The 9,083-nt window shown below is 34.7% G+C and overlaps 1 long non-coding RNA gene across 1 annotated transcript; it reads right to left on the reverse strand.

Moving 5' to 3' along the window:
- Window positions 1–5,360: 5,360 nt before the first annotated feature.
- LOC144999912 (uncharacterized) lies at window positions 5,361–6,270 on the reverse strand. The gene is made up of 3 exons (XR_013661044.1): window positions 6,108–6,270; window positions 5,697–5,868; window positions 5,361–5,613 (listed from the first exon to the last, which is right to left on the reverse strand). It is a non-coding gene; the product is annotated as an uncharacterized LOC144999912 (long non-coding RNA).
- Window positions 6,271–9,083: the final 2,813 nt, after the last annotated feature.

Consider the following 9,083-nt stretch of genomic DNA (forward strand, 5'->3'; position numbering starts at 1 on the left):
TTGTTCTAACATATCACAATATCAAATAACTGTATGGTATTTTGGGGTCTACTTATTGGCTCCGGCTGATCGCACCCTATGCATCCTCCTTTTAAAAATCAAAGTTAAGTCAAGGTCCACGTTCCCAATCCCAAACCAACAATCAAACAAGAAAATGACAAGAGATCGAGCCCATGCCCTTAACCCAACTCTTTTTTATTACAATGTCTTTTTCAAAAACATTTTACAAAAACTCTCAGATCCTAGTTTGATACTAGATACAAACAAGTGTTTATCCAATTTACTCAACCAAGGCTCTGATACCAACTTGTAACACCCATAAAAATCATGACAAATTTAAACTTTTTTAAAACATTTAGAAACCAACTGTTATTACCAATTTGTTTTCAAAATACTTCTATATAAGAGTATCCCAGAAACATAATCATAAAATGTGAGGAGCTGTATGATCAAGCCTTTGCCTTCCTGCGATCATTCAACGTACCTGAAACCAAAACTAAAATTGTAAGCCCAAAGCTGAGTGAGTTCCCCCAAAATACTGATACACTGCACATAACACACATACAAATAACAGTATGTACTAGGTCCACAACTATACAGACTGGAATACCCCATGATACATGGTGTTTGTCTAGATTGCCTTCCGGGCCCACAGCTCACATATGGATTGTCACCGAGCCCACAGTACAAGTCTGGTATGCCCTACCCGGCCCTCAGCTTGTAACTGGAATGCTTCCGAGCCCACAATACGAGTCTGGCATGCCCTACCCGACCCTCAGCTTGTATCTGAAAAGCTCCTGAGTCCGCAGTATGAGTCTGGCATGCCCCACGCGACCCTCAGCTCATATCTAGAATACTTCTGAGTCCTCAATATGAGTCTGGCATGCCCCGCCTGACCCTCAGCTCATATCTGGCATACTCTAGGGTTTTTTGGCTACCATACGGAGTAGTACAACCTCAACTCAACCAACATAATATGTCAACATATAACATAACTAATGCACATACAAATAATCACATAATAATACAACTAGTCCTACAGATCTATCAAACTGGCATAGCAACTAGCATGCAAAACTAACTCATACTTGACATAATACCAACTGCTAGGATAACATATCCAATGGGTTGGCATTAGTGTCTTAGACGCCTTAGTATAGTGAGGATAAGCTGAAGTCCCGCAGATGAAACACCAACTGCTGGTTAACAGATTTCCGAACAGACAAACATTGAACCAGCAAACCAAACAGAGAGGAGAGGAGAGATCTATGCATCTTCACCTGAGAACAACGACAGTGACATCCATGGTTTTGCTCCTCCGGCCTCCATAACATGGTGTCAATCTTGCGGGTATTCGTCGTCGTCGTTAGCAGCGGGAGTAGTGGTGGCAACAATGCAACAGTGGAGTGGGTTGGCGGACGACGACAGGCGAGACTAGGGCACTTCACTGACGAACAGGGGCAGACGTCATGATGGTGAGCGGCGATGCTATTGGTGTCGATGGATCTCGACAAGGCGGCGAGGTATCGACTGATGTCGGCGGTTAATGGAATAGTGATGTTCGTGGCCCACCTCTTCATGACGATCTTGAGCTATCCAGACATGGGGAAAGACGGAGGTCAACGGCGGTTTCCCTTGGTGGCCTTAGCTGATCGGAAAGATGAGAAGGGATGTGGAGGCGGTTGAAGATGAGAGGGTGGTATAAGGTGGCAACTACAGTATGTTGCTAGGTTTAGGGTTAGGACGAGGGGGTGACGGGTTATAAATCCCGCTCACTCTCAAACGTTGGTCCATATTGTTACTTTCAGTCCCTCCTCCTTTATTCTTTTCAATTAAAATCCCAAAATTTACCATTAGGCCCCTGACTCCATAAAATCCTTTCAATATAAGTCCAACAGTTACAAAACAACCCCTCCTCTACAAATTATTCTCGAATGAAGTCCATAATTTACCCTTTATACCCAAGTTCCCATAAATCCTTCCAGAATGAGTCCAAAAGTTACCCATTACACCCTGCCTTCATAAATCCTTACAAAATAAGTCCCGAACTTACACTTTAACCCCCAGAACTTCAATTCTTGTCATTTAGCTTCCCGAAACCAACACCCCGCTAATTATTATTTGATTTTGGGCTTTAATAATGTAAATTAACAATAAAAATTACTTCTCGGGGTTCTGGTTTATTATTTAATAAACGGGATGTTACATGTAGTCTCCGAGTGTTTCCCTAAGGATCATGTGTTATTGAAGTTCAGGATCCTGGGTTGCAAGATTGATGGTCACCTCCTGGGCTTTATGGATTTCCACCCTTATCCTTTCCACTTTCTTAAGTAGTGTTTTTTCCTCCAGATGCTGAGCCACCTGCTGTATCAACGCTTTCATCATGGAGAAGAGTTCGATGTTAGAGATTAGAATGGGAAGATTATGGAATCCCGGGGATCCTAGATTCCCATGGCTGATGATCGGAGAAATGTTCTTTTTAGAGGTATCAGAAGTTTTCTTCTGACCAAGAGGTCCACTTGGAGGTGGTGGAATGTTTTTAGAATAAATGGGAAGAATAGAGGAAGAAGATGAGGTTGATTGCGTAGACATGATTTTTCCAGAACTATAATCACCATGGCCGCACGGTGGGTGTCAAATTGTTTTGGTAAAAAACCGATCAGAAGGATATCAACCAAATTGCATGAGAGATTGTGGTGTTGTTATTAATGTGAATATGGAATTGAGATCAAAATAACACAAGTGGTTTACATGGAAAATCCTTGATCCTTGTTAGGATCTCTGACATATAACCTTGGGAGGTGATAATGATCACCTGCCTTGTATGATCTTATCGATTTGAACGTAAATTATAGAGATGAGCTTGATAATACGATTACAAATGATAAATGAGTCTATATAAGTAAGGTGTCAGCTATTTGTACCGGTTGTGTGAGTTTTACAAGTGTATTTATAGTCTAGGGTAAGTAACTATAAATCTGAGATTTCCGGGATCCTGTTAAACTGGTGGTTACACGTGCTTTAACTTGGTATTTCTGGATCTTAAGCCTTATTGGAATGTTTCTTAATTGAGAATGAGTCTTATGTTAACCAATTCTGCACATGTAAGAAATAAACAAGAAATATAGCTGTTAAACTTGTTAGGAAATAATAATGGTGGTGTTCATGATCTTGATGTATGTTCGAGCTCCTGAGACTCCTTTAGCATCCAGGATCCTAGATAGGTTTAAGGATCCTCAGATATTTTAGAGATTCAGGATCCTGTATAGGATTAAGGATCTTGGCCGTAACAACATTCATATGTAGATGTTGTATACGGTTGCTCTATAGCATGTGTAGGTTGTTGTAGGGTGACGATTGGACTTTAGCATCCATCGTTGTTTGGATGCCTATTGGGAATTGAGGTTTGTGGATCTAAGGCAGTTAGTTTGTTTTTCTTTATGGGTTGTGCTCAATAATAGTAGTGGTGGCGCTTGTGCTAGAGATGGAATGGAAATTGAAGGCTATGGTCGGACCATAGAAATTGATGAAGAGGTATTGATAGGTGTTAGCATTTGTAAGTATTATTTTTGGTGGTCCTTGGTATCGCCTATTGCAAGATGTGTTCAGATCGTTGGTAGGTGTCAGAAAGGATATTAACTAGGTTCATGCAGGTCAGTAGGATGATGGTCACATGCCTATAGGCCCACCAAGGTGCTAGTTGTGAGTCTTTAAGCCTATGGACGAATGATGGCAAGAGCGGTGTCGTACCGTGATCCTATCATTCCAAACTGTAGGTGGTGACTAAATAAATGCCACATGTTATTTTCTCAAAATCAAAATTAAAATTATCCCACATACTTCTTACACATCAGTTAGTTGTGTATTCATAATGTCATGTATAACTAAGAAACTCATCAGTATTTTCAATTTATTAAGGTGTTGGTATTTCACATTAGAATAATCAACTAGTTAATTTCTTAGTTATGATCATTTCTAAAAATATATAATGTGTTATTTGTATTTCCGTTATGAATACACAACTAAAATGCGTTAACGGTGCTTATACAACAAGATGGTTTTTAGTTGTATATTCTATGATAAAGTTATATGTTACACATTCATATATTAGCTATATATTCCAATGAGAATATACAGCTAGTTGTAATATATATATATATATATATATATATATATATATATATATATATATATATATATATATATATATGTGTGTGTGTGTGTGTGTGTGTGATATTAAAAATTAGATTGTATATAAAAGTCTATCAATATTTGGTTAGAAATAATTTTGATCATTAACTTATGCATCCATATTAGGATGGGCTAAGACATGTGGTTGCCTAAGACTTAGATATCCAAAACATGATATACAATCAAGGCAAGATGGGTGAAGGCATTCTAGATTCTAGAACGTCTCACGGACACAAGGGACTGACGTTTGGTTCTATATGGTGGCATCCTAGAACCTAGCAGTGGAAAACTATGTGATCTATTCACATGGGTATGGAGGATCGAGCTTGATACTTGGATATCCAAAACGTGGTATTCAATCAAGATGATGCCCTTCTAGAACGCTGGGACTTACGTTTGGTTCTACATGATGGGCTAGTGGCATCCTAGAACCAAGCACCGGACAACTATATGATCTATTCACATGGGTGTGGAGGGTAGAGTGTAGGGTATGCTACTTGTTATCTTCACACATGCCCATTGTAGCCATATTTGGTGAGTTAGCACTATGAGAATAACATGGGAATTAAGAGTAGTTGCATATGCATTGCATACTTCTATTTGTTGATGTATTTTACAAATGGTTATTATGAGATTTGTTTGAACTATTTTTCCCCAAGTTGTGATACTAATGACCATTTCATGTTTTGAAAACTATTTTTTTTTTTAGGGTTTTGACTTTGGGATTGGATGATCACACACATCATTGGCCCTTCTAGAGTATATATATATGGGTATATCAATAGGCTTTCCAAGCCTCACACTTGTATTTTGGCATGTATCCGAATTGGAAGATTTAAAGAAGACTTCGGATGAATTAGCTTGTGGACTTTTATAAGAAGTTGTCATATGAGATTTCACTTGTATGTAAGAATATTTGTCTTAAACTATTGTCTCTAATTCACATTGTTACACCGTCGTGGGAGTAGGCCATTAAACATTTTTAAATATAAAGAATTTTACCATTGGGACCTTATTCCGCGAATTACCTTTTTATTGGTTTTTATTTTACAAAATTATTCTTAACTTGAAATAAACAGACCATTACAATTTGGAAAATTTACCTGATTATAGAAGTGAGAAATGTTTTTTATTTGGATGAAATTGCTAGAATATCAAATACGAAGAAATGAAAGTACCAAGCTATAAATATAATAAACAAATAACTAAAAGTATTCCTATTTCTTGTATAACATAAAGATCTACAACACACCTTATGAATACTGATCCAAGAAAATGTAGAAAGAAACATGTTCACAATCAGTTCATCGCATTCAAGATCAATCATGATGAGAAATGATTCGACTTCAGAAAAGGTTTCAAGAATTGAGACCCTTTGTTATAAGAACCAATTACCCGAAGAAACAATCAACCGAATGCATCCTGTGTAAACAGAAATGGTTTAAAAACAAAATATATGATATGGAAGTTTTGTAACAAGTGGTGTGTATGGTTGTATGGTGTACCCTCATTTGTTCATCATTGTAAGGTGCATCAGGTGCTGCGATTCTTGTTATTTCAGTGATGGATGAAGTAACAGCGTCTGCAACCTTCACATCAACATCTGAATGTCTTGAAAGACCATCATGTATCAACACCTTCATGACTGAATAGACGTTTCTCAGCTTGCTAAGGAACCTAGAGAAAAGAAGGAATTCGTTGGACAAATTGAGGGTATGAACAGAAGAAACACTCGGTAATTCCTACTTTCGAGTGTCGAATTGTGTCTACTGTTTGTGAATTCAGAAATCAACAAGAGTTGTTTTGCTTGTGTAGTAGATTTTGACGTTGATTCTAGATTTCAAAAGGTGAAAGTTTGAAATTCAAAGATAAATAAGGGCTTCGTTTTGGAAACGAAAGTCAAATCGGGGGCTTACATCAAGAACAGGGAGGAGTTGATTGACGGAAGCCGGGGGATGTATATGGATGAGCTGTTTCCTTGAATCCTTAAGCTGTTGCTCAGCCTCCTCCTTCAATTTCAATCTCATCATTTCCCTCTGATAAACACAAAATCCGATCAGGATATGGTGACGTTATCATAATCTGATCCTGTTTGGATTGGATTTTAAGGTTAACTTAGATCCGGTAAGAATCCGGATTCGAACCGGTTTGATATGGTAGGGGGTGTTTTCCTAAAAATTCCTTTTGATTTAGCTTTTAAGAGGTAAAAGCTAAAAATTATTTTTAAAAAATATTTGAGTTGTATTTTTTGACTTTTAAATATAATTTATTAATTAAAAATACTAAAAGTTAAAAAAAAAAAAAAAAAAAAAAAACATAATTTCCTGACTTTAAAAAAACTTTTGTTTTCACAAAAAATTACATTAAAAATGATTTTTCTATTTCTCTAATATCTTTTTAAACTTTTAACTTTTTGGAAAAGCTAAAAATCAAAAAGTCATTTTAAAAGTAATCCTAAACACCTTTTTAGTATGCATTGGATTGGATTTTAGGGTAGATTTGGATCCGGATTTTGGAAAATATTATTTTATTATCCGATATCAAATTAGATCTAGTTATAATATGGCAGGTGAGATTATTCGATCAAGTTTGGTCAAAATCTGAATTTTCACCGGATCCTAATATGATATCCGATTTTGTTGTGTGTATTTAGTTATCATGTAACTTAATATTTATTAATAAAGAGTAAACTACAAATTTCATCCCTATGATTTGCTAACCACGACCCAAGAAAAATAATTTAGGTATTATTTTTAGTGTAATCTAATGTCACAATGAAGGTAGGGTGATATAGGTAAAAGATTACTATGAATTTGGTATAAACATTTTTTAATATAATATACATTCCAAGCTTTACATTGCGAAGTTTAAGTGAAATATATCATTGACATATTCAGTATCATAAAATACATACATTAATTTACATTAATAAGTGTTTTATTGCTTCACCACCAGGTAATACATAAATATATCATTTACATATTCAGTAACATAATATACATAATTAATTTACCTTAATATGTGTTTATTGTTTAACCATCAGTTAATACATAAATATATCATTTACATATTCAATAACATAATATACATACATTAATTTACATTGGTAGGTGTTTATTGCTTCACCATTATGTGATATAGAGAACGAATGAAATATCCAATGTCAACATCTTGATAATAATTTGGTTCCTGCAAATACATTACAAATTTAAAATCAAATTAAATATAAAAGAAAATGTAGCAACAATTTATATTGATATGCATTCCATATTTGAGTTCAAGTACAAATGGAATTCGTGCCTTTAATTTGAATATTTACCAAAGGAAGTTGACAACTTCTCTAATATCTTCTAAATTGAAAATTATGATGATTCTATTTGCATAATATATGACTAAGTAATAATGATGCTTCCACAAAAGTTGTATTTAACAAAAATTGATGCTGACATGAATTTTATTAAAAAAAAATGATTGCTAATGAAATACCTATTTCATTTTTTTAGATCGTCTTGTAGGAGCAGCTGTTGAAGTTTTTATCCCCTTGGATCTCTCGATTTGATGTTAGCTACGCTTTTGTGTTTGCATAGAAGAAGGTGTTTTGGTTGATGATTGAGGGTCAGGTGGGTTTGATGTTTCGATTTGTTGTTGGTTATGGGTATCTGGTTGTTGAGGATTATGTGCCTTAACAATGACAAATCTTGTGGTAGGTTTTTGTTGATGATATGCTTGATATGATCGTACAAATGCTACAATTGATAAAGATTTAATTGATGCTGCAATTTTGTCATGAACTTCTTCTCCCTGGCACAATTACACAATTACTGGCTAGTCATTTGGTATTAATTTACTTCTTTACATATAGGTAAATGACAGAATAGTTATCCTTACGTTTTCTTCGGCATCTCTAACTGAATTTGGATTAAACTAAATGAACTTTTCTATATCTGGTGTAGAAATAGTCGCACAAATGGAACCGCTTCCATCATCGATATTAATTGTTGCTCTTGACCTCTTCATTCAAATGCATGTAGTATTAATGTTTTTGTAGATTACAATTTAGTGTATTAATTTACTTACATGATTCTAACTTTGGATTCACTTTTGCGTACAGGACATGTGATGGTCCAACTAACATCTGCTTCAATTGGCTTCAAGCAATTAGCACATCCGGTTTGTGTGAATCTCCTATCCTGATGTGGAAAACTGAGATTGCCTTTAACCCATGTTGGTTTACCCTATTATAAAAAAGTATATCTTGATTTGTATTTATATTCGGATTAGAAAAATTATTAATTTGTATAATGATCTAGGTTTGTATACTCACATTTTCCATCCTTGTAATTGCTACAGCCATTGGAATTATGTCCTCTTCTTCGGGATGTGGCAAATTTGTATAATGATCTAGGTTTGTATACTCACATTTTCCATCCTTGTAATTTGTTGTGTATATTTAGTTATCATGTAACTTAATATTTATTAATAAAGAGTAAACTACAAATTTCATCCCTATGATTTGCTAAAACTTTGGATAAAATCTAAAAAAATTCCATTGGTCCAAAGTACATATTTTTTGTGGATTTGATTCATACCAAACATTATATATATATATATATATATATATATATATATATATATATATATATATATATATATATATATATATATATATATATATATATATATATATATATATATATATATATATATATATATATATATATATACTAAAAATAAAATGGAGACCCATAATTCCACGATGCCTTAGCAATTGAAGTGCATACTTTCATATGTTTATGGTTGAAAACATAACGTTTTAGGATGGGCTTGACGTAGGCTTCCCAAAGGTGACGATTTATTTTATTTATTTTTTATCAATTGGCAAATGGATTAAA

Source organism: Lactuca saligna, chromosome 6, assembly GCF_052625555.1.
Source record: "Lactuca saligna cultivar CGN05327 chromosome 6, ASM5262555v1, whole genome shotgun sequence".
In the NCBI taxonomy this organism is placed as follows: Eukaryota; Viridiplantae; Streptophyta; class Magnoliopsida; order Asterales; family Asteraceae; genus Lactuca; species Lactuca saligna.